General features: G+C 41.6%; 1 long non-coding RNA gene across 1 annotated transcript in view; it reads right to left on the bottom strand.

Moving 5' to 3' along the window:
- LOC137653156 (uncharacterized) overlaps window positions 1-22067 on the bottom strand; it is a 286289-nt gene that overhangs the window by 12697 nt on the left and 251525 nt on the right. The gene's annotated exons all lie outside the window — the stretch shown is intronic.

The raw sequence follows: 22067 nt of genomic DNA, 5'->3' as shown, positions 1-22067 counted from the left end.
GAGGCTAACTCATCATGATGCTATAAGCCCAAGGGTCACCCCCCCCCCCCCCCCCCGGGGGGGAAAAGTAGCCCATTAAGGAAAGGAAATGAGGAAATGAATAAACTGACTCGTAAGAGAATATAGACCCATTTCTTGGTTTTACCCATCAGACTTCTCATAATATATCGAAATTAATAAAATCAATTATATTATATAAGTTAACCTGGAAGTTAAACAGTTCAAAACACTAACAAAACTCCGCTAAAATGCTTAAATTCGATCACTTACTCATCCTATAGTATCATTTAGTCTCTCGTGAAATGAAATAATTATAAATTTATTTGGATTTGGGCTGAGGTATGAAAAGAACAATGTATAAGAATACAGGTTAAATCTATATCGCAGAGGAAAATATTTTTTGCCTTGGAGAGTCAAAAGATATTTCAAGCGATTGAATTATTGAGTTCTGGGTATCTGAAAGGCTACAACGGAGACCCAGGATTTCATTGAAGAAAATACATATATAGCTCGGGAACTCTGGTTGTGATGATTTGCCAACTTGGTCCCACACCTAAATAATTTTAATTGCGAGAAAATTTCAGTTATTTATATGATCAATTGTGTACATGGTGCTCTGGTAATGGCTTATTATGAAAATTGGGAACTGGTGAGATTGACGATTCTTACTACGTAACAGAAAGGAATTCTGGAATCTACTTAAACCTACTTGATTTCAGCCAAGCAGTGTGATCACTTTTCCTTGTGTGACTAATGGGATGACGTGAAGAGATCAACGACTAATTCATCAAGAACTATTCAGGACAAACCAAGAGAAAGTCATCAAATCAAAAGAAATATTAATTCAAATTCGGAACCAAATCTTATTGCTACGAGTTCACATAATGGAGAACTTCAGGGCAAAGATAGTTATAGTCGAACCAAACGAAAGTGGCGGATGAGACACAGAATATATTGTGTGGACGATTTCCGTCATTTTACCTGGAGTTTTCGGTTTGGAGAAGTCCTCAAACAGAAGATGGATGAAGGTCTTAAAGGTGGGTGGGATCTGTCAGTCATAATCCCGGATGTATTGTCCTTTTAAGCTCTTTTTTTTCTCTCCAGGTGCTCAGTGGAAAGCAACTAAAATCCTTGAAGGGATTTTGATTCTAGGACAACCAGAGATACACAGGGAGATTATTAAAAGTCATTCAAAAATACTTTACCTTAAAACCCTCCTGTCATATTCATAAGATTGTTCCTCTTGCTCTAATTGTATATAACTATTGTATATATGATACATGCATATACAGTATTTTCTATATATATATATATATATATATATATATATTTATATATATATATATATTTATATGTATATATATTTATATTTATATATATATAAATATATATATATTTATATTTATATATATATATATAAATATATATATATATATTTATATATACATATATAATATATATATATACATATATATAATATATATATAATATATATAATATATATATATAATATATATATCCAATATATATATATATATATATATATGTAATATATATATATAAATATATGAATATATAATATATATAATACAGTATATATATATATATATATATACAGCACATATGTATCTATATAGGTCTATAAATATCTATATACATATGTCTATATACATATATATATATATATATATATATTTATATATATATATATATATTTATATATACATTTATATATATATATTTATATATATATATGTCTATATATATATATATATATATATACACACACACAAACACCCATGATATAATTAACATAATGAAAGACAATTAGTCTAAATGAATCAACCTTACTAGAGAGAGAGAGAGAGAGAGAGAGAGAGAGAGAAAGAGTTTTCCGGCACCCTGACATATATATATATATATATATATGTGTGTGTGTATATACTGTATATATATGTGTATATATATATATCTTTTTATACTGTATATATATGTGTATATATATATATATATATATATTATATATATAAGAGAGAGAGAGAGAGAGAGAGAGAGAGAGAGAGAGAGTCATAAGACGAGGTTAAAAGGATGCTAGTGGGTGGCAAGAGAGAGAGAGAGAGAGAGAGAGAGAGAGAGAGAAAGAGAGAGAGAGAGAGAGAGAGAGAGAGAGAGAGAGAGCGGAGCGAAGAACAAGGTGAATATGGGAAACCAGCGTGGAAGACCAAGTGGGGGGTAGACACGCCTGGGATTCGGACGAGGAGAACAGGATGATCATGTTCGAGCTCGGAAACAAGGATAACCCCCACATCAACAAGATGATTCAGGAGATGGTCTTACCTTTGCGGACGCTGGAAAGTATCCGCACTAAAAGGAAGACCACCAAGTACAAGAGAAAGGTGGCTGCTCTTGTGCACCCAATGACCTACAGTGTAACCCCACCACTTCGGGACTGCTGGGGAACGCCCACAAGGATCCGAGTGGAGGAGGCAGCAACAGGAACCTTGAAACGACGACGGGGAACACCAACAGCTAATGTAGAGAAAACCTCGCCTACGAAGGAGGACTATTCACCAAGAAGGAGGACAGGAGCCCGACCAAGTGACCACCGATTTGACGACGCACCAACGAGGACGACATCGTTGTTGTGGCCTCAACTAGAGTTGGACTAACATCGGCTATCAAGAACCTACTAGATGAAGCAGGCAAGCTGGGCCTTGAGCTGGCCTAGGAAAGTGTGCCACAGCAGGGATAGTCAGCGACCGCAGCAAGGAAACTTGGTACATAGAGAGCCGCCCGTTCGCATATGGGAACAACAACATCCCAGCCACCAGTCCCGACGGATTTTATAAGTATCTGGGGATCGAGGTCGGGCTGGTGGTGAATGCTAATGGTGCAAAGCTAATTGGGAAGGCCAGGACTGAGCTGGGGAATCTTCAGATGGCGCCATTGAATTATTAAAAGAAGGAGTTTTACCAGCCCAATGAGTCAAGCTTGACTCTCACAGGGCTGGCCGAAAAAAAATCGGGATATAAAGAAATATAAGATTATCAAAAATTCAATTGATAAGGAAAAAAAATAAATAAATGAAAAAAAAGAATTATATATATGTATATACAGTATATACTTATAATCTTTAAATATTCTAAATATGGGTGAATAGATGGATGAATGAATATATATATATATGAAATCTGAGTGATGAAAATAATTAACAATATATTAAATCTATGTAATTTAAAATGAATTAGTAAAAAAACTTAGGTAAAAATTTAGATTCTATCAATAATACGTGAATTCCTTAAAAAGGTTAAAATTCTAGAAACAGAAAAATTACTTGATTCAGTTAAAATTTCAGAAAAAGTTTTCTGACCAAAACATATCTCTCTCTCTCGCTGGAGAACTTTACAAACCGAAAATATATGTTTAATAGATAAAAAAGTATCACACTCACTGCACATTGGAACAGTGCCGTGAGGTGTACTCATTAAAAATTCATGGGTTAATCTCGAAGTGCCCAATTCGTGATCTGGTTAAGCCTCAGCAAAAGTTCTGGTCACTTAAGAACGTGCTGGTACCCAGGCTGAAGCATATAGCCATATTTGGAAACTTGAAAAATTATCATCTAGCTTCAGTTGATAAGGAAATACGCAAGTTCGTCAGGAGGTGTCTACATCTGCCAGGCGATACACCACTCGGAGCATTCTACACAGGTACAGCAGTTGGAGGCCTCGGAATCTACAACTTCACCGACGGCGTTCCAAAGAACCTGCTAGAATTGCTACAGATGTTTGACGAGATCTCCAGATCCGTTGGTAGCAAGGATAGCTGCTGAACTAGTCCAACAACATCGGGCCCCTGCTGCCACAGACTGGGGATCAAGTCTCTACAATACCGTAGATGGGTGTGGGGCTCAGAGAGGCGGGTTATGGACTCAGGCCCAAATGGCTGGACTCTGGCATGCGTCTGATGAAAGGGGGAGCATTCTGTAACGCCGTGAAGCTCAAATTAGGTATCCTGACAACACCGGCCCGGAGCGCGACGAGGAAGAGTACAGAGCAGCCGATGCGATCTAAGCTGTAATGTCCAGCTGTTCAGTCATGGAGAATCAAGAGGCACAACAAGATCCAAGACCTTATAGCAAAAAAAGCCACCGAAGCAGGGTATCTTACAGTAAGCGAACCCCGGATCGCAACCAGACAAGGGCTCCGCAAACCTGATTTGGTCATATGGAAAGATGGCGAATCAATGGTTATTGACGTGCAAGTGAATGCTGACGCCAACGTTAGATCCCTCGAATTCTTTGACGCAGCAAAAGTAGCAAAGTATAACACTACATGCATCAAAGACGCCGTCAAAGAGCTGACAGGGACAGATCCCACTATTAAGCAATAACTGGGAACTGGCGTGGTGTTCTGTCCAGAGGGACTATCAGCCTATGCCAGAGGCTCAAGATGTCTATGAGTGATTTGGACCTAATGACGGTCAAAATTCTGGAAGGTGGATTGTCCATGTACTCTAACTACATGGGCATGGCGGGCGGTGGCGACGTAACCAAGTGTCTTCGGCCACGAAGATCGACCGATTGACGTTCCTCCGGGGACAGAAGAACTGCGTCCCCGTTGAGTGGAGATGGTCACCGGTAGAGTCTACGACGGAGATTGTTTAAGACCGCGTTAACCGTTGAGACTTAAGGCTAGTATGTAAGGAATAAGTTAAGTTTAAGATCCGTTTTAACCAGGTTCCTATGTAAATACCTACTGTGTAGATAAAGATCATCATCATCTGCGTAGGAAAGGAACCTAACCTTGAGATATAGTAGAGAGGTACCAGCTGGTCTTAGGATTGTAATCGTTAGGTGAGAGCTCTCAGTTAGGGTTAGGTGAAAAAAAAAAAAAAATAGCCAAATGCCTCGTCATTTAATTAGTGACGCGCATGAATGGATTAACAAGATTCCCACTGTCCCTACCTACTATCTAGCGAACCCACAGGCAGGGGAACGAGCCTGCACACAACAGCGGTTAAAGAAGACCCTGTTGAGCTTGACTCTAGTCTGATATTGTAGAGAGACATCAGAGGTGTAGCATAGGTGGGAGGTCTTGGCATTCGTGCCCTGGCCGACAGTGAAATACCACTACTCTGATCGTTTCTCTACTTACTCGGTGAAGTGGAACCGGAGCTTTGCTCCCAAGGTGGGCCAGTGTCTCTGAGATTCTAGCTCCAAGCTGTTTACGGTGCGGGCCGTCCGTGGCCAAGCTCTCCGGAGCGAGGCGGCGGCGGCCCGCGGTGGGCGTGCGCGCCCGATGGCGATCCTGACCGAGGACAGTATCAGGTGGGGAGTTTGACTGGGGCGGTACATCTGTAACGCAGGTGTCCCAAGGCTAGCTCAGCGAGGACAGAAACCTCACGTAGGGTAAAAGAGCAAAAGCTAGCCTGATCTTGATTTTCAGTACGAATACGGGCTGCGAAAGCACGGTCTATCGATCCTTTTGACCTTTCAAGAGTTTTAAGCAAGAGGTGTCAGAAAACTTACCACAGAGATAACTGGCTTGTGGCGGCCAAGCGTTCATAGCGACGTCGCTTTTTTATCCTTCGATGTCGGCTCTTCCTAGCATTGTGAAGCAGAAATTACAAAGCCTTGGATTGTTCACCCGTCAATAGGGAACGTGAGCTGGGTTTAGACCGTCGCGAGACAGGTTAGTTTTACCCTACTGTTGTTGCGCGCGTCGTTGCGATAGCAGTCTTGTTCAGTACGAGAGGAACCGCAAGACCGGGCCGCTGGTGTCGCTCCTGGCGGAGACGTCAAGGGAGCGGGGCTACGCCCGCTGGATTTACGTCTGAACGCCTCTAAGACGGAATCCGGGCTTGAGTTAGCAACGATAGGACGTATTGTGCGGAGCGCTGGGAACCGGCCCAAAGATATGGACCTGGCCGCCGCGCCACCGGGCCGGCCGGCGGCGGGGCTGGTTTATCCGAGCCAGTCCGAAGGTGAGTGCCCTTGCAAAGAGAGAAAGTCATTTGGGAGGTTGTCGCGCCAGGCTCGGCGGCAAGTACGACGACTACGGCCCTCCCCCTTTCTCTAATAGAGATCATCCCACGGCCCAGTGTGCCGTACGGCAAACCGCCTCAACACGACTTGCGTAGAAAGTCGGGGTGTCGTAAGGGGTAGAGCAGCGAGCAATCCCAAACAAGCTGCGATCCTCTTAGATCCTGCATTGACCGGCTCACGGTATTATCCTGTTCGTCGCGGGCGACTGCCAGTGGTGACGGTGGTGGCAGCAGCGGCAGCTTGGCCTGCTCGCCGCCGCCTCCTTCCCGCCGGCTGTTTCGCTGCGCGATTCCCTTGTGCTTTAAGGACATCTCAGTGTCCCCTACCTCCGAGTTGAGGGTGTTGTCCGAAGTCGCCGGGTCGAGCCACTAGGCCAGAACCAGCCGCAGCCCCTGCACCCCTACCTCTATAACCCAGCGCTTTGCTCGCTTTAAACTAGGAAGAGGTGGTACAGATGCGGACGAGGAGCTGCGGCGGCAGTCTAGTGGCTAGGCGGGGCGTCCCAACAGGGGGAAGCTAAGTCTGCGATCGCAGGCATTCGCGTCGGCCGACTTGTGAGGCCGACAATTTGCTTTTTGAGTTGGCCCAGTCAGTCAGTGGCTGTGGCGTGCTTCTAGCCATTCGGTTCTGCCCGATATAACAGTCTTGAAGGAGGTGCCAGGGACGCGGCAACGAACGCACTCCCGCACCCAGACGGAGAGACGAGACTCTTGGCAGTGTCCTAGACGTTGCGGAGGTCCGGGCAGCGCGCACACAAGCTGTGCCAAAGTGGCCGTGGCTATAGCCGAGAGAGGGCTATTGGTTGGTTAGCGCTAAAACCACCTTCTTTCCGGGATTCATGTAGGGCAGTGCAATAGCACATGCTCAATGCAGCATGAAGAGCCGAAATTTCCTTTGCGAGAGAAGGCATTGTGGTTGAGTCTGCGACTCTATGTTCCCCTGGCCGAATCCTTAGCAACAACTGCAGATGTTGGTGCAGCAACAATTGCAGCTTCAGCAGTAGGAAGTGCATTAGTGCTTTTGAGAGAGAAGGCAGCGTACCTTCTAAGTTGCTGTGTGCTTGCGGATGTAGGGCTTTGTGGTCTCGAGTCCGTCTGTCAAAACCCGGAACAACAAAGACTGCAGTACAACCGCCTTTGTGAGACAAGTTGTTGTACATAGAGCTGTGTGCTCTTGTCATGGAGGCCTGGAAGCGAGAGCAATCCAGTGCTTAGTGATCTCTAATCCTGGTAGTTGCCCCTAACTGAACCCCTGAGCAGCACCAAAAGTATGGTCACCTTTGCGGCAGAAGTCTATGTGCTGGAAGGTATGTGCTCTTGGTAGTAGGTATCATGAGTGGTAGTTTGGATCCTTGAAGACTGATAGGATGTGCCCCTGGTTAGGCACCCCAGTCTGAAGCCTCAGCGACTACTACTGCAGCAGCAGCAGCAGTTTGAAGCGCACGAGTGCCTTCGAGAGAGAAGGCAGTGCTTCCTTGGAAACTGTGAGAAGGCTAAATTTGTTCCTCGGTGCTGCCCCTATGTGAACCATTGAGCAAGCACCCAGCGTACCACCGGCTTTGCGAGCCAAGTAGGGTTGCTGTGAGGTGTATGCACTTGGTAGTTGTTTGCACGAGTGGAACTTCGAATGCTGTGGATTTTCCCCAGTCTGCTGCTGCAGCAGCAGCAGCAGCAGCAGCTTGAAGAGCATGATCGCCTTTGAGAGAGAAGGCAGTGCTTTTTTGGTAACTGTGAAAAGGCTGGTTCCTCAGTCTTGCCCCCATGTGAACCCTCGAGCAAGCACCAGGAGTACAGTCGGCTCTGCGAGACCAGTCGACGTGCTGTCAGGCGTGTGTTCTTGGTAGTAGTTTGCGCGAGTGGGACTTTGGAACTCTGAGGACTGAGATAGTATGTGAGCCTGTGGACTTGCCCTAGCAGCAGTTTGAAGAGCACAATTGCCTTTGAGAGAGAAGGCAGTGCTTTCTTGGTAACTGTGAAAAGGCTGGTTCCTCAGTCTTGCCCCCATGTGAACCCTCGAGCAAGCACAAGGAGTACGGTCGGCTCTGCGAGACCAGTCGACGTGCTGTCAGGCGTGTGTTCTTGGTAGTAGTTTGCGCGAGTGGGACTTTGGAACTCTGAGGACTGAGATAGTATGTGAGCCTGTGGACTTGCCCTAGCAGCAGTTTGAAGAGCACAATTGCCTTTGAGAGAGAAGGCAGTGCTTTCTTGGTAACTGTGAAAAGGCTGGTTCCTCAGTCTTGCCCCCATGTGAACCCTCGAGCAAGCACAAGGAGTACGGTCGGCTCTGCGAGACCAGTCGACGTGCTGTCAGGCGTGTGTTCTTGGTAGTAGTTTGCGCGAGTGGGACTTTGGAACTCTGAGGACTGTGATGGTATGTGAGCCTGTGGACTTGCCCCAGTCAGAAGACTTAGTGACTACTGTAGCAGCAGCAGCAGTTTGAAGAGCACAATTGCCTTTAAGAGAGAAGGCAGTGCTTCCTTGGAAACTATGAGAAGGCTGGGTCCTCTGTCCGGGCCCCGTCTGAACCCAGAGCAGCAGCAGCAGCACGATCGCCTGTGCAATGTGAGCCGGCGTGTGTACAGCTGTATGCTCTTGGTAGTAGGTCACTGGGCTGGGACTTTGGAGCCATGGAAACTGTGAGAAGGAAGGTTGGTGCCTCAGGCCTGCCTCCGTCTGAACCCAGAGCAGCAGCAGCACATACACCTGTGCAGCAGTGTGGCTTTGGAAGTGGGTCGTGTGGGTGGGACTTTGGAGCCATGGAAACTGTGAGAAGGAAGGTTGGAGCCTCAAGCCTGCCCCTGTCTGAACCCAGAGCAGCAGCAGCACATACACCTGTGCAGCAGTGTGGCTTTGGTAGTAGGTCACTGGGCTGGGACTTAGGAGCCATGGAAACTGTGAGAAGGAAGGTTAGTGCCTCAGGCCTACCTCTGTCTGAACCCAGAGCAGCAGAACATACGCCCGTGCAGCAGTGTGGCTTCGGTAGTAAGTCAGTTGTGTGCAGATAAGACTTAGGGACCATGGAAACTATGAGAAGGATTTTTTTTTTTCAAAGGGGCAGAGGAAGGGACAGTGAGATTCTTCTTCTTCTTCTTCTTCTTCTTGTAGTTGTTGTTGTTGTTGTTGTTGTACACTATTTTACAAATGTTCTTGCTTCTTCTTCGTAAGCAACACCATAATGAACACCTGTACACTATTTTACAAATGTTATTCCAGCAACACCTGTTTTTTTAATAAATAATAAATAAGAATAAATAATGATACATAAAAAATAATAATAAATAATTATGATAAATAAATAATAATAAATAATAAAAAAATAATAAAAATAAATAATAATAAATGATAATACTAAATAAGAATAAATAACAATAAATAATAATAATTAATAAATAGTAATAATAATAAATAATAACAAATAAAAAAAATAAAAAACAATAATAATGAATTATAATGAATAAAAAATAATAATTAATAAATAATAAAAATAATGAATAACAAGCAACACCTACTTGTCGAATGATAATACAGAAGTTAATCTTACTTGCCACAAAGCTCTGATTACTGTAAACTATTTTACAATTATTATTCCAGGTATGACTAGCTCTAGTTTCTTTCTCATAAGCAACACCTGTTCTTGTTCATAATGAACACCTGTACACTATTTTACAAATGTTATTCCAGGTATGACTAGCTCTAGCCTCTTCTTCGTAAGCAACACCTGTTCTTCATAATGAACATCTGTACACTATTTTACGAATGTTACCACCTGTACACTATTTTACAAATGTTATTCTACGTATGACTAGCTCTAGCCTCTTCTTCATAAGCAACACCTGTTCTTCTTCATAATGAACACCAGTACAATATTTTACAAATGTTATTCCAGGTATGACTAGCTCTAGCCTCTTCTTCATAAGCAACACCTGCTTGTTGAATGATAATACAGAAGTTAATGTTACTTAACACAAAGCTCTGAATACTGTACACTATTTTACAAATTTTATTCCAGGTATGACCAGCTTCTTATTCCTAACATTGTTTTAAGTCAAAATTATTATTATTATTATTATTATTATTATTATTATTATTATTGTTGTTGTTATGCTGGATAAAGGTTGAACAAATCTAAGTAGCTAGCCTACCAGATTTAAGCAAAATTTCATCTCTCCCTGAAAAGTAAGGGTTAGGTGGCCTTCCAAGGCAACCTAGACGGTAAAATGCTGGATACTTGGTCAAAAAGTGTAGTTTGGGTCTTCGACCCATGAGTGAAATAAAAAAAATCGCTGGCGGGTGTGGCCCTTTCGTCGGTTTTAAGCATTATTGTTCCTGACATATATAGGAGAAGGTGCTTCTAAGTAAAATTTTGAAGTTTTGTATAAGGTTCCCATAGAGTTTTTTTTTCTAAGTATCTATACAACATTTTTCATTTCTGTGGCTGAGGGCTTGATAAAACCAGGGCAAACAGTGAGAAAACCAAATGCTTGCCTGGTATTCAATGTAGATTCCCTTGTTGTAAGCATACAGAGCCCCAGAACTGAAAGAAACACGGACCATATCAGGGGAAAAGAGCTTGTGAACTTGTGGAAGTTTGGGAGAAAATTTTGAAAAACAAGAGGTGACCTGATTTTTGTGTAGAAATGGCGTGGAGAGAGCATTGTATCTGTTGGCGAGAGTGGCCCCTTGGTTGGTGGTAATGTCCATTGTTCCTGACTGGCCGATTGGAGATTAACAAGTTTCAAGCAGTCCAGATGATGCCATGCATTAATCCATGAAGAGCGAGAGTTAACTGAGAAATTGCCTGGATTCTAGTAGTTGTGGCCATGTGGAAGCCTTGGTGAGGGGTGCATATCCTAGGAACTGAGAGAAAAACATGGACCATACCAGGGACAAATGGCTTGTTGTGGCGAAGGTGAGGGGTGTAGAGGCTGAAAATGGAGATAAACGCAGAACATAACAGTGGCAAAGAGCTTGTTGATTGATTGATTGATTGATTGAAAGTTTTCTGGCATCCTGACATCTAAGGTCATTGACGCCGATACCATTTACTGTATATGAAAATTAAAAGCAAATTCGATTAAAACCATAAAAAATTAAGAAGTCATTACAATAGTTAAATAGTTTTCAGAAGACCTGCTTCTGAAATAAATCTAAAAATTCCGCTCGCATAGTAAGACACATCATGTCCAAGAATCTTGGCAAGGATAAACCTGCCATCCTCACCTCGAGCCTCAAACAGATATCTATTTCTTAAGTTAGTAAAATTAGGGCATTCGGTCAACAAATGCCTCACTGTTAAAGGTACTAAGCAGTCCTCGCAATACGGTTGGTGTTGGCCCTTCAGCAGAAACTCGTGTGTCAACCGTGTGTGACCAATACGGAGACGACAAAGAGTCGTCTCCCATTTTCGGGGAATCATGTTATACCTCCAAGGTGATATGATATTTGTTACTTCCCTCATTTTATTGCCATCTTGACTATCCCAGTGCTGTTGCCATTTATCACATACCAATTTCTTGATGTAAGGTAGGAAATCGTTACATGGAATGGGATACCTCCTTGGTATCAACTCGGATGCCGCATTCTTCGCCAGTAAATCTGCCTTCTCATTCCCAGACACACCTACATGTGCTGGAACCCAACAAAATCGAACAGTTATACCTTTCCGTCCAATAATAAAAAGCCATTCTAAAATCTTTAGAAGTTTTTAATTCTAGTAACCCTCTAGTTTTAAAGCTTGAAGAACACTCCTTGCATCACTAAAAATTGTAAAATTACCCTCCTTTTCCAAAGCTATTTTCTCAATAGCGGTTAATATGCCATACAGTTCGGCAGTAAAAATGGAAGCTGTGAGAGGAAGTGCACCTCTACAATTAAAATCATTACTATGTACTCCAAATCCAACGCCAGCATCAGATTTGGAGCCATCAGTATATATAAAAGTCGATCCCCTATGTTCTTCGACATGTTCCATAAAAAGAGACCTGGATTCTAAGTCAGTCAAATTCTTCTTAACTCCAATAAAGTATCTACAAAAAGATATGTCAGGTAATTTCCATGGAGGCGTTGATGATACCTTGAATGGAAGCACCTTATTTCTAATCATATCCAGATTGTTTAATAATTGGTTAACCCGAAACCCAAAAGGTTGAGGATATTTTGGGTGCAACTCAAAGTAGGTTGAGTTCCTTACAAGGCTTGCAGTTTGAAAGGCTGAAGAATTGGGGAGTCTTTGCAATCTAAACCAATACCGAATAATAGAGGACATTCGGTAAAGGTCCAGAGGCAACTCCCCAGCATCAACAAGGAGACTTGTGATAGGGGAGGTTCTAAAGGCTCCTGTGGACAATCTAATGCTAGCATGATGTATTGAATCTAGTATTTTTAACCGACTTGGGGTTGCTGAGGAGTATATTTCGCATCCATAACTAATTTTGGAAAATATCAAGGCCTTGTATAATTTTAAAATTGTATTGCGGTCTGCCCCCCATGATGTATGGGACAAGACTTTTAAAAGATTCATAGCTTCAACACATTTAGCTTTTAATGTTTTTAAGTGAGAAACCCATGTAAGCCTACAATCAAATATCAACCCTAAAAATTTGGCTTCACTTGCACATGGGATCCGTTGACCTTTGATGTATATATCCGGGTCTGGATGTACTCCCCGTATACGACAGAAATGGACAATTGTAGTTTTACTTGTTGAGAACTTAAATCCATTCATATCGGCCCAATGGATAATTTTATCAATAGAGAGTTGGATTTTTCTCTCAACCATTGCCATTCTGGCTCCAGCAAATGATATGGAGAGATCATCCACAAATAATGTTGCAAGAACATCCCGGGGAATGACTGAGGATATCCCATTAATTGCTAGTGCAAAAAGGGTTACACTCAGCACACTCCCCTGAGGAACTCCTTCTTCCTGGCATTTACTCTGTGATAGAGCTTCCCCAACTCTCACTTGGAAAACTCTATGTGAAAGAAATGACTGGATGAATAGTGGTAGCTCACCTCTCAATCCGCACTCATGGATTCTTTTAAGTATACCGTATCTCCATGTGGTATCATATGCCTTTTCAAGATAAAAAAAAACTGTAACATGGTGCTGTTTGGAAGCAAAGGCTTCACAAATGGAGGACTCAAGTTGTATCAGCACATCAGTCGTTGAGTGCATTTTCCTGAATCCACATTGAATGGGTGATAAAATATTCTTCTTTTCAAGGTACCAAATCAGTCTTGCATTGACCATCTTCTCCATGATTTTACATAAACAAGATGTCAATGCAATAGGTCGGTAGTTTGCTGCTAAAAACTTGTCCTTACTGGGTTTTAAAAAGGCTAAAATAATGGCTAGTTCCCAAACACTTGGATAACTATGATCATGCCATATTCTATTAAAAATGCTTAAAATAAATAACTTTGTATTATAAGGTACATGTTTAATCATTGCATATGGAATTCCATCGGGTCCAGGGGCTGTATCGTTACAAGTAGCAAGAGCAGAATCAAATTCTCTTTCAGTAAAAGGAGAATTGTATGACTCTTGCTTTCTTGTTGCGAAGTTTAAAACTTTCTTTTCTTCATTGCTCCTATACTGGTGACCAGGAGCTGCTTGACACTTGCACGATACATTTGAGAAATGGTCAGCCAGGGCATTGCTAACTTCGGTTGCTCCAGTCAAATACTGGCCATTTATCTTTAACACTGGTGGTGGGTTTGGGGTGAATTTTCCTGCTATCTTTTTTACTTTCCTCCACACAGATGATGTTGGTGTTCTACTGTTAATGGAGGAAACAAAGGACATCCAAGACTGGCGCCTAGCTTCTTTCATGGCACGGCGGAACTGTGCTCTACATTTCTTGTATATGACTAAATTCTCCTCATTACGGTGCATGCGCAATCGAGTTAAAGACTTTCTTGTGGCTCTGTGCAGGGCAGTTAGTTCTGACGACCACCAGGGGACTGGTCGTCGTCTGAATATCCCAGTTGTTTTGGGAATGGAATTCACTCCTGCTGTGTGAAGAGTTCCATTAAGTAAGTCTATGGCATCATCAACACTTTCAAAGTGTTCTGCATTTCCTTCAATTTCACTTAACTCCCGAAATCTATTCCAGTCCGCCTTATCAAGATTCCATCGAGGTGATCTTTGTAAAGGTGGATCATTGTTGGTGTTTATAATGATTGGTGCATGATCACTAGTATGCCAATCATCTAATGTTCTCCAATTAAAATCGAGAAGACAGTTAGAGCTTGCAACTGATAGGTCAATGCAGGACAAGGTACCTGTCTGTACATGAAAATGTGTGGGCTTTCCTGTATTGAGGAGTCCGACATCTTCATTCTCCAAAATTGACGATATAATATTACCCCTTGCATTTGCTAAAACATCACCCCATAAAGGATGTCTACTATTAAGGTCTCCTAGTAAGATAAAGGGTTGTGGGAGTTGTTTAATCACCTCTACTATATTATCATATGAGATGTTATCATTTGGAGGCAAGTAAAGAGAACAGATTGTGTATTTTCTCCCTATATCAATCTGTACAGCCACTGCCTGCAGAGGGGTACAGATAGACAAAGATATTTGGGGAACATCTCGACGAATGTATATAAGACTTCCCCCATGGCTCCCTGCTCATTGATCATATGGTGTCCTATAGCTATCATACTCTCGAGGACAAGGAGTATTAGCATCGAGCTTGCTTTCTTGTAGACATACTGTTATAGGGGAGTGCTCACGTATGAGGAGCTTAAGTTGTTCATATTTCGCCCTTAAACCCTGGCAATTCCATTGCAGAATGGAGGAAAAAACTATGTTTTATTTTTTGGAAGACACCTTAGATGAAGTCTTCCCAATGGCACTAGTTGATCTAACAATGTTTCCCGGAGGTAACTCTAGAGAGGATCTTGATATAGTGGGTTTTGTGTTTCTCTTTTTCTTTGTGTCCTTTTGATCTAATTGTTGAGGAGGATGGTGGACCTCAACTTGAATTTCTGATTGGTTCAATTTACCTTCTAGTTGTTCAGAAACATCAGCAGACAAGATATCATATTTATTGGAAGTCGTGACTTTAATGTTTCCTATGGTAGGAGGAGAGAGGGAGGGAGGTCTCTCTCTTTTTCGATTAAAAGGTTGTGATCTGTCAGGTTTTTGCACCTTCCCCACTACGGGTTCACCAGGTAAATTGGTTTCGAGTGCAACCTCCATCAGATCAGGCAAGGAAACGGCCTGTGAGAGGTTTGTACTATTGTTTAAAATCGGAGTAGTTGGCTTTTGAATAATTTTCAGATCTTTAAGTGTCCGTTTTGATTTTTCCACAATTTCTGGATATAGATTTTCGATGGGACTTTCAACCTCTTTAACTACTTTCATTTGTTTCTTTATCTTAGAAGTAGAGATATAATTTTCGTCTGTGTGGTTTGACAAGTTTTTCTTCAGAACCATTGAAAAAGGTTGCCCTGGTCTTATTTGCTTTTCAAGAGCTCTTTTACGAGCCTCTTTAAAAGTAACCCTTTCCATGGTCCTAATGGCCGGGATTTCTTTTTCAAAAATAAACTTTACACAGCTTTTAGATGTAGCTGGGTGTGCTTCCCCACAATGTATGCAATTAGGGTTTTCTATGCATACTCCATGACTACTTTTTCCACAGTTGGCACAAACAGCTGGCTTATTGTTTAGTTTTTCTTTACATTTCTGGCTTAAATGGCCATACATTTGGCAATGATAACATCGCAATGGTGACGGGATATATGGTTTTACCTTCAAAGATAGCCATCCAGCTTTTATAACATTTGGTAATCGGCATTGATCAAATGTTATAATCAGAGTAGCAAGAGGGATACGTTGTTCTCCAACTCTCTTTCTCATTCTGACTACTTTAACTACTCCTTGACTTTTCAGTTCATCCTCTATTTCTTTCTCCTCTATATCCAACAATTCTGGAGCATATATCACACCTCTACTCTGGTTGAAAGTAGGGTGTGAAACGCATTTTACGCTATGACCATTCAATGTTGTAAGTGTTTTTAACCTTTCACCTTGTAATGGGGACAGTGTCTCTATCAAGAGACTTCCATTTCCCTGGGGTAAAATTTTTGGCTGCCCTCCACATAAATTAACTATTTCTCTATTAGCTTTAAAAACATTTATACGCTCATTTCTTCCGTTTTCAAATTCCAAGATAAAAATTTTTTCATAATTCACTACTTCATAGTGACCAGGTAATACTTCTACTTTTCTATATCTTTCTGTACTGTCATCATTTTTCACTCTCTCTCTCTCTTCTTCTCTAGCGTTTTATTATTCACATGACGTGAATAAGGTTCTAACGTTACAATGTTAGAACCCGAGTTGGAGCTGTCTGTACCGAGGTCCATGTTTGTATTTTCCAGGTCGTCAACAGAGGTGTTGGGTTTTTTTGAAAAAGCAAGCCGGGTTATCCACCTCTTATCGGAGGATGTCAGTCCTCCTATCCCATGTGGCCCAACACGAGAAGAGGCTTCAGCGGGGACCAGTCCTCTATTAGAGAGGGGCTGCCTCTCTTAAGGTGGGCGTACACTGGTCAGTGGGGGTAGTTAGCCCCTCCCACCGTCGACTCCAATGCCTGGCGTCACCCATTACCCGCAAATATGGGTGACTTAAGACCGGATCACTGGAGCCCGACTCTTAACAGACTTGGTCTGCACCCAATGGGGTCTGCCAGAGGGTGATGGCATCTAAATTGGCACAGGTTGAGATGGAATGCAGTCCATCCCACACTGTGCCAAATCCAAAGCAGCATCCAAAGTAAAATCGAACATGCCAAAGTCGTCAACAATATCGAGCCCAAAAGGAAGAGATGGGAGAAAAAAAGAAATAATCAAAAGTAAAAGAGAAAGTGCTGACTGATTTAGTTGAATCGACTGCTGGGCACCGAGGTCCGATGGGAAGTAGTTCCCACTGTTCATTAGAGCCCAGCTGCTAATCCCTATGCCCCCCATCCTCGTCAAGGCTTCAGCATCTGGGGGGAAAAGAGCTTGTTGAAGGGTAGACAGCCAGAGGACTGAGATTGATTGATTGATTGATTGATTTAAAGTTTTCAGGCATCCTGACATCTAAGGTCATTGACGCCGGTAACATTTAATTTATGTATACAAAAAATAAAAAATAAAATAAAATGAAAAAAAAAATAGAATTTAATTAAAATCATGAAAGTTGAATGTCATAAAAGTTAAATATTTTTCAGAAGACCTGCTTCCTGAAAGAAATCTAAAAATGCCACTTGCATGGTAGGACACATCATTTCCAAGAATCTTGGCAAGGATGAACCTGCCACCCTCACCTCGAGCCTCAAACAAATATCTATTCCGCAAGTTGTTATAATTGGGGCATTCGGTCAACAAATGCCTTACTGTTAGAGGTACTGAACAGTCGTCACAATACGGTTGCTGTTGGCCCTTCAGCAGAAACTCGAGTGTGACCAATACGGAGACGACAAAGAGACGTCTCCCACTTTCGGGGCATCGTATTATACCTCCAAGGAGATATGTCATTTGTTACCTCTCGCATTTTATTCCCATCTAGGCCATTCCATTGCTGTTGCCATTTATTGCAAACCAATTTCTTGATGTCAGGTAAGAAATCATTACAGGGAATGGGATACCTCCTTGGTAGCAACTCGGATGCCGCATTCTTCGCCAGTAAATCTGCCTTCTCATTCCCAGACACACCTACATGTGCTGGAACCCAACAAAATCGAACAGTTATACCTTTCCGTCCAATAATAAAAAGCCATTCTAAAATCTTTAGAAGTTTTTAATTCTAGTAACCCTCTAGTTTTAAAGCTTGAAGAACACTCCTTGCATCACTAAAAAATGTAAAATTACCCTCCTTTTCCAAAGCTATTTTCTCAATAGCGGTTAATATGCCATACAGTTCGGCAGTAAATATGGAAGCTGTTAGAGGAAGTGCACCTCTACAATTAAAATCATTACTATGTACTCCAAATCCAACGCCAGCATCAGATTTGGAGCCATCAGTATATATAAAAGTCGATCCTCTATGTTCTTCAACATGTTCCATAAAAAGAGACCTGGATTCTAAGTCAGTCAAATTCTTTTTAACTCCAATAAAGTATCTACAAAAAGATATGTCAGGTAATTTCCATGGAGGCGTTGATGATACCTTGAATGGAAGCACCTTATTTCTAATTATATCCAGATTGTTTAATAATTGGTTAACCCGAAACCCAAAAGGTTGAGGAGATTTTGGGTGCAACTCAAAGTAGGTTGAGTGCCTTACAAGGCTTGCAGTTTGAAAGGCTGAAGAATTGGGGAGTCTTTGCAATCTAAACCAATACCGAATAATAGAGGACATTCGGTAAAGGTCCAGAGGCAACTCCCCAGCATCAACAAGGAGACTTGTGATAGGGGAGGTTCTAAAGGCTCCTGTGGACAATCTAATGCTAGCATGATGTATTGAATCTAGTATTTTTAACCGGCTTGGGGTTGCTGAGGAGTATATTTCGCATCCATAACTAATTTTGGAAAATATCAAGGCCTTGTATAATTTTAAAATTGTATTGCGGTCTGCCCCCCATGATGTATGGGACAAGACTTTTAAAAGATTCATAGCTTCAACACATTTAGCTTTTAATGTTTTTAAGTGAGAAACCCATGTAAGCCTACAATCAAATATCAACCCTAAAAATTTTGCTTCACTTGCACATGGGATCCGTTGACCTTTGATGTATATATCCGGGTCTGGATGTACTCCCCGTATACGACAGAAATGGACAATGGTAGTTTTACTTGTTGAGAACTTAAATCCATTCATATCGGCCCAATGGATAATTTTATCAATAGAGAGTTGGATTTTTCTCTCAACCATTGCCATTCTGGCTCCAGCAAATGATATGGAGAGATCGTCCACAAATAATGTTGCAAGAACATCCCGGGGAATGACTGAGGATATCCCATTAATTGCTAGTGCAAAAAGGGTTACACTCAGCACACTCCCCTGAGGAACTCCTTCTTCCTGGCATTTACTCTGTGATAGAGCTTCCCCAACTCTCACTTGGAAAACTCTATGTGAAAGAAATGACTGGATGAATAGTGGTAGCTCACCTCTCAATCCGCACTCATAGATTCTTTTAAGTATACCGTATCTCCATGTGGTATCATATGCCTTTTCAAGATAAAAAAAAACTGTCACATGGTGCTGTTTGGAAGCAAAGGCTTCACAAATGGAGGACTCAAGTTGTATGAGCACATCAGTCGTTGAGTGCATTTTCCTGAATCCACATTGAATGGGTGATAAAATATTCTTCTTTTCAAGGTACCAAATCAGTCTTGCATTGACCATCTTCTCCATGATTTTACATAAACAAGATGTCAATGCAATAGGTCGGTAGTTTGCTGCTAAAAACTTGTCTTTACCGGGTTTTAAAAAGGCTAAAATAATGGCTAGTTCCCAAACACTTGGATAACTATGATCATGCCATATTCTATTAAAAATGCTTAAAATAAATAACTTTGTATTAAAAGGTACATGTTTAATCATTGCATATGGAATTCCATCGGTTCCAGGGGCTGTATCGTTACAAGTAGCAAGAGCAGAATCAAATTCTCTTTCAGTAAAAGGAGAATTGTATGACTCTTGCTTTCTTGTTGCGAAGTTTAAAACTTTCTTTTCATCGTTGCTCCTATACTGGTGACCTGGAGCTGCTTGACACTTGCACGATACATTTGAGAAATGGTCAGCCAGGGCATTGCTAACTTCGGTTGCTCCAGTCATATACTGGCCATTTATCTTTAACACTGGTGGTGGGTTTGGGGTGAATTTTCCTGCTATCTTTTTGACTTTCCTCCACACAGATGATGTTGGTGTTCTACTGTTAATGGAGGAAACAAAGGACATCCAAGACTGGCGCCTAGCTTCTTTCATGGCACGGCGGAACTGTGCTCTACATTTCTTGTATATGACTAAATTCTCCTCATTACGGTGCATGCGCAATCGAGTTAAAGACTTTCTTGTGGCTCTGTGCAGGGCAGTTAGTTCTGACGACCACCAGGGGACTGGTCGTCGTCTGAATATCCCAGTTATTTTGGGAATGGAATTCACTCCTGCTGTGTGAAGAGTTCCATAAAGTAAGTCTATGGCATCATCAACAATTTCAAACTGTTCTGCATTTCCTTCAATTTCACTTAACTCCCGAAATCTATTCCAGTCCGCCTTATCAAGATTCCATCGAGGTGATCTTTGTAAAGGTGGACCATTGTTGGTGTTTATAATGATTGGTGCATGATCACTAGTATGCCAATCATCTAATGTTCTCCAATTAAAATCGAGAAGACAGTTAGAGCTTGCAACTGATAGGTCAATGCAGGACAAGGTACCTGTCTGTACATGAAAATGTGTGGGCTCTCCTGTATTGAGGAGTCCGACATCTCCATTCTCCAAAATTGACGATATAATATTACCCCTTGCATTTGCTAAAACATCACCCCATAAAGGATGTCTACTATTAAGGTCTCCTAGTAAGAGAAAGGGTTGTGGGAGTTGTTTAATCACCTCTACTATATTATCATATGAGATGTTATCATTTGGAGGCAAGTAAAGAGAACAGATTGTGTATTTTCTCCCTATATCAATCTGTACAGCCACTGCCTGCAGAGGGGTACAGATAGACAAAAATAATTGGGGAACATCTCGACGAATGTATATAAGACTTCCCCCATGGCTCCCTGCTCGTTGATCATATGGTGTCCTATAGCTAACATACTCTCGAGGACAAGGAGTATTAGCATCGAGCTTGCTTTCTTGTAGACATACTGTTATAGGGGAGTGCTCACGTATGAGGAGCTTAAGTTGTTCATATTTCGCCCTTAAACCCTGGCAATTCCATTGCAGAATGGAGGAAAAAACTATGTTTTATTTTTTGGAAGACACCTTAGATGAAGTCTTCCCAATGGCACTAGTTGATCTAACAATGTTTCCCGGAGGTAACTCTAGAGAGGATCTTGATATAGTGGGTTTTGTGTTTCTCTTTTTCTTTGTGTCCTTTTGATCTAATTGTTGAGGAGGATGGTGGACCTCAACTTGAATTTCTGATTGGTTCAATTTACCTTCTAGTTGTTCAGAAACATCAGCAGACAAGATATCATATTTATTGGAAGTCGTGACTTTAATGTTTCTTATGGTAGGAGGAGAGAGGGAGGGAGGTCTCTCTCTTTTTCGATTAAAAGGTTGTTATCTGTCAGGTTTTTGCACCTTCCCCACTACGGGTTCACCAGGTAAATTGGTTTCGAGTGCAACCTCCATCAGATCAGGCAAGGAAACGGCCTGTGAGAGGTTTGTACTATTGTTTAAAATCGGAGTAGTTGGCTTTTGAATAATTTTCAGATCTTTAAGTGTCCGTTTTGATTTTTCCACAATTTCTGGATATAGATTTTCGATGGGACTTTCAACCTCTTTAACTACTTTCATTTGTTTCTTTATCTTAGAAGTAGAGATATAATTTTCGTCTGTGTGGTTTGACAAGTTTTTCTTCAGAACCATTGAAAAAGGTTGCCCTGGTCTTATTTGCTTTTCAAGAGCTCTTTTACGAGCCTCTTTAAAAGTAACCCTTTCCATGGTCCTAATGGCCGGGATTTCTTTTTCAAAAATAAACTTTACACAGCTTTTCGATGTAGCTGGGTGTGCTTCCCCACAATGTATGCAATTAGGGTTTTCTATGCATACTCCATGACTACTTTTTCCACAGTTGGCACAAACAGCTGGCTTATTGTTTAGTTTTTCTTTACATTTCTGGCTTAAATGGCCATACATTTGGCAATGATAACATCGCAATGGTGACGGGATATATGGTTTTACCTTCAAAGATAGCCATCCAGCTTTTATAACATTTGGTAATCGGCATTGATCAAATGTTATAATCAGAGTAGCAAGAGGGATACGTTGTTCTCCAACTCTCTTTCTCATTCTGACTACTTTAACTACTCCTTGACTTTTCAGTTCATCCTCTATTTCTTTCTCCTCT

Source organism: Palaemon carinicauda, chromosome 14 (genome assembly GCF_036898095.1).
Source record: "Palaemon carinicauda isolate YSFRI2023 chromosome 14, ASM3689809v2, whole genome shotgun sequence".
Taxonomy (NCBI): domain Eukaryota; kingdom Metazoa; phylum Arthropoda; class Malacostraca; order Decapoda; family Palaemonidae; genus Palaemon; species Palaemon carinicauda.
The sequence above is the reverse complement of the archived record's forward strand: the minus strand, read 5'-3'. Positions and strand labels throughout refer to the sequence as shown.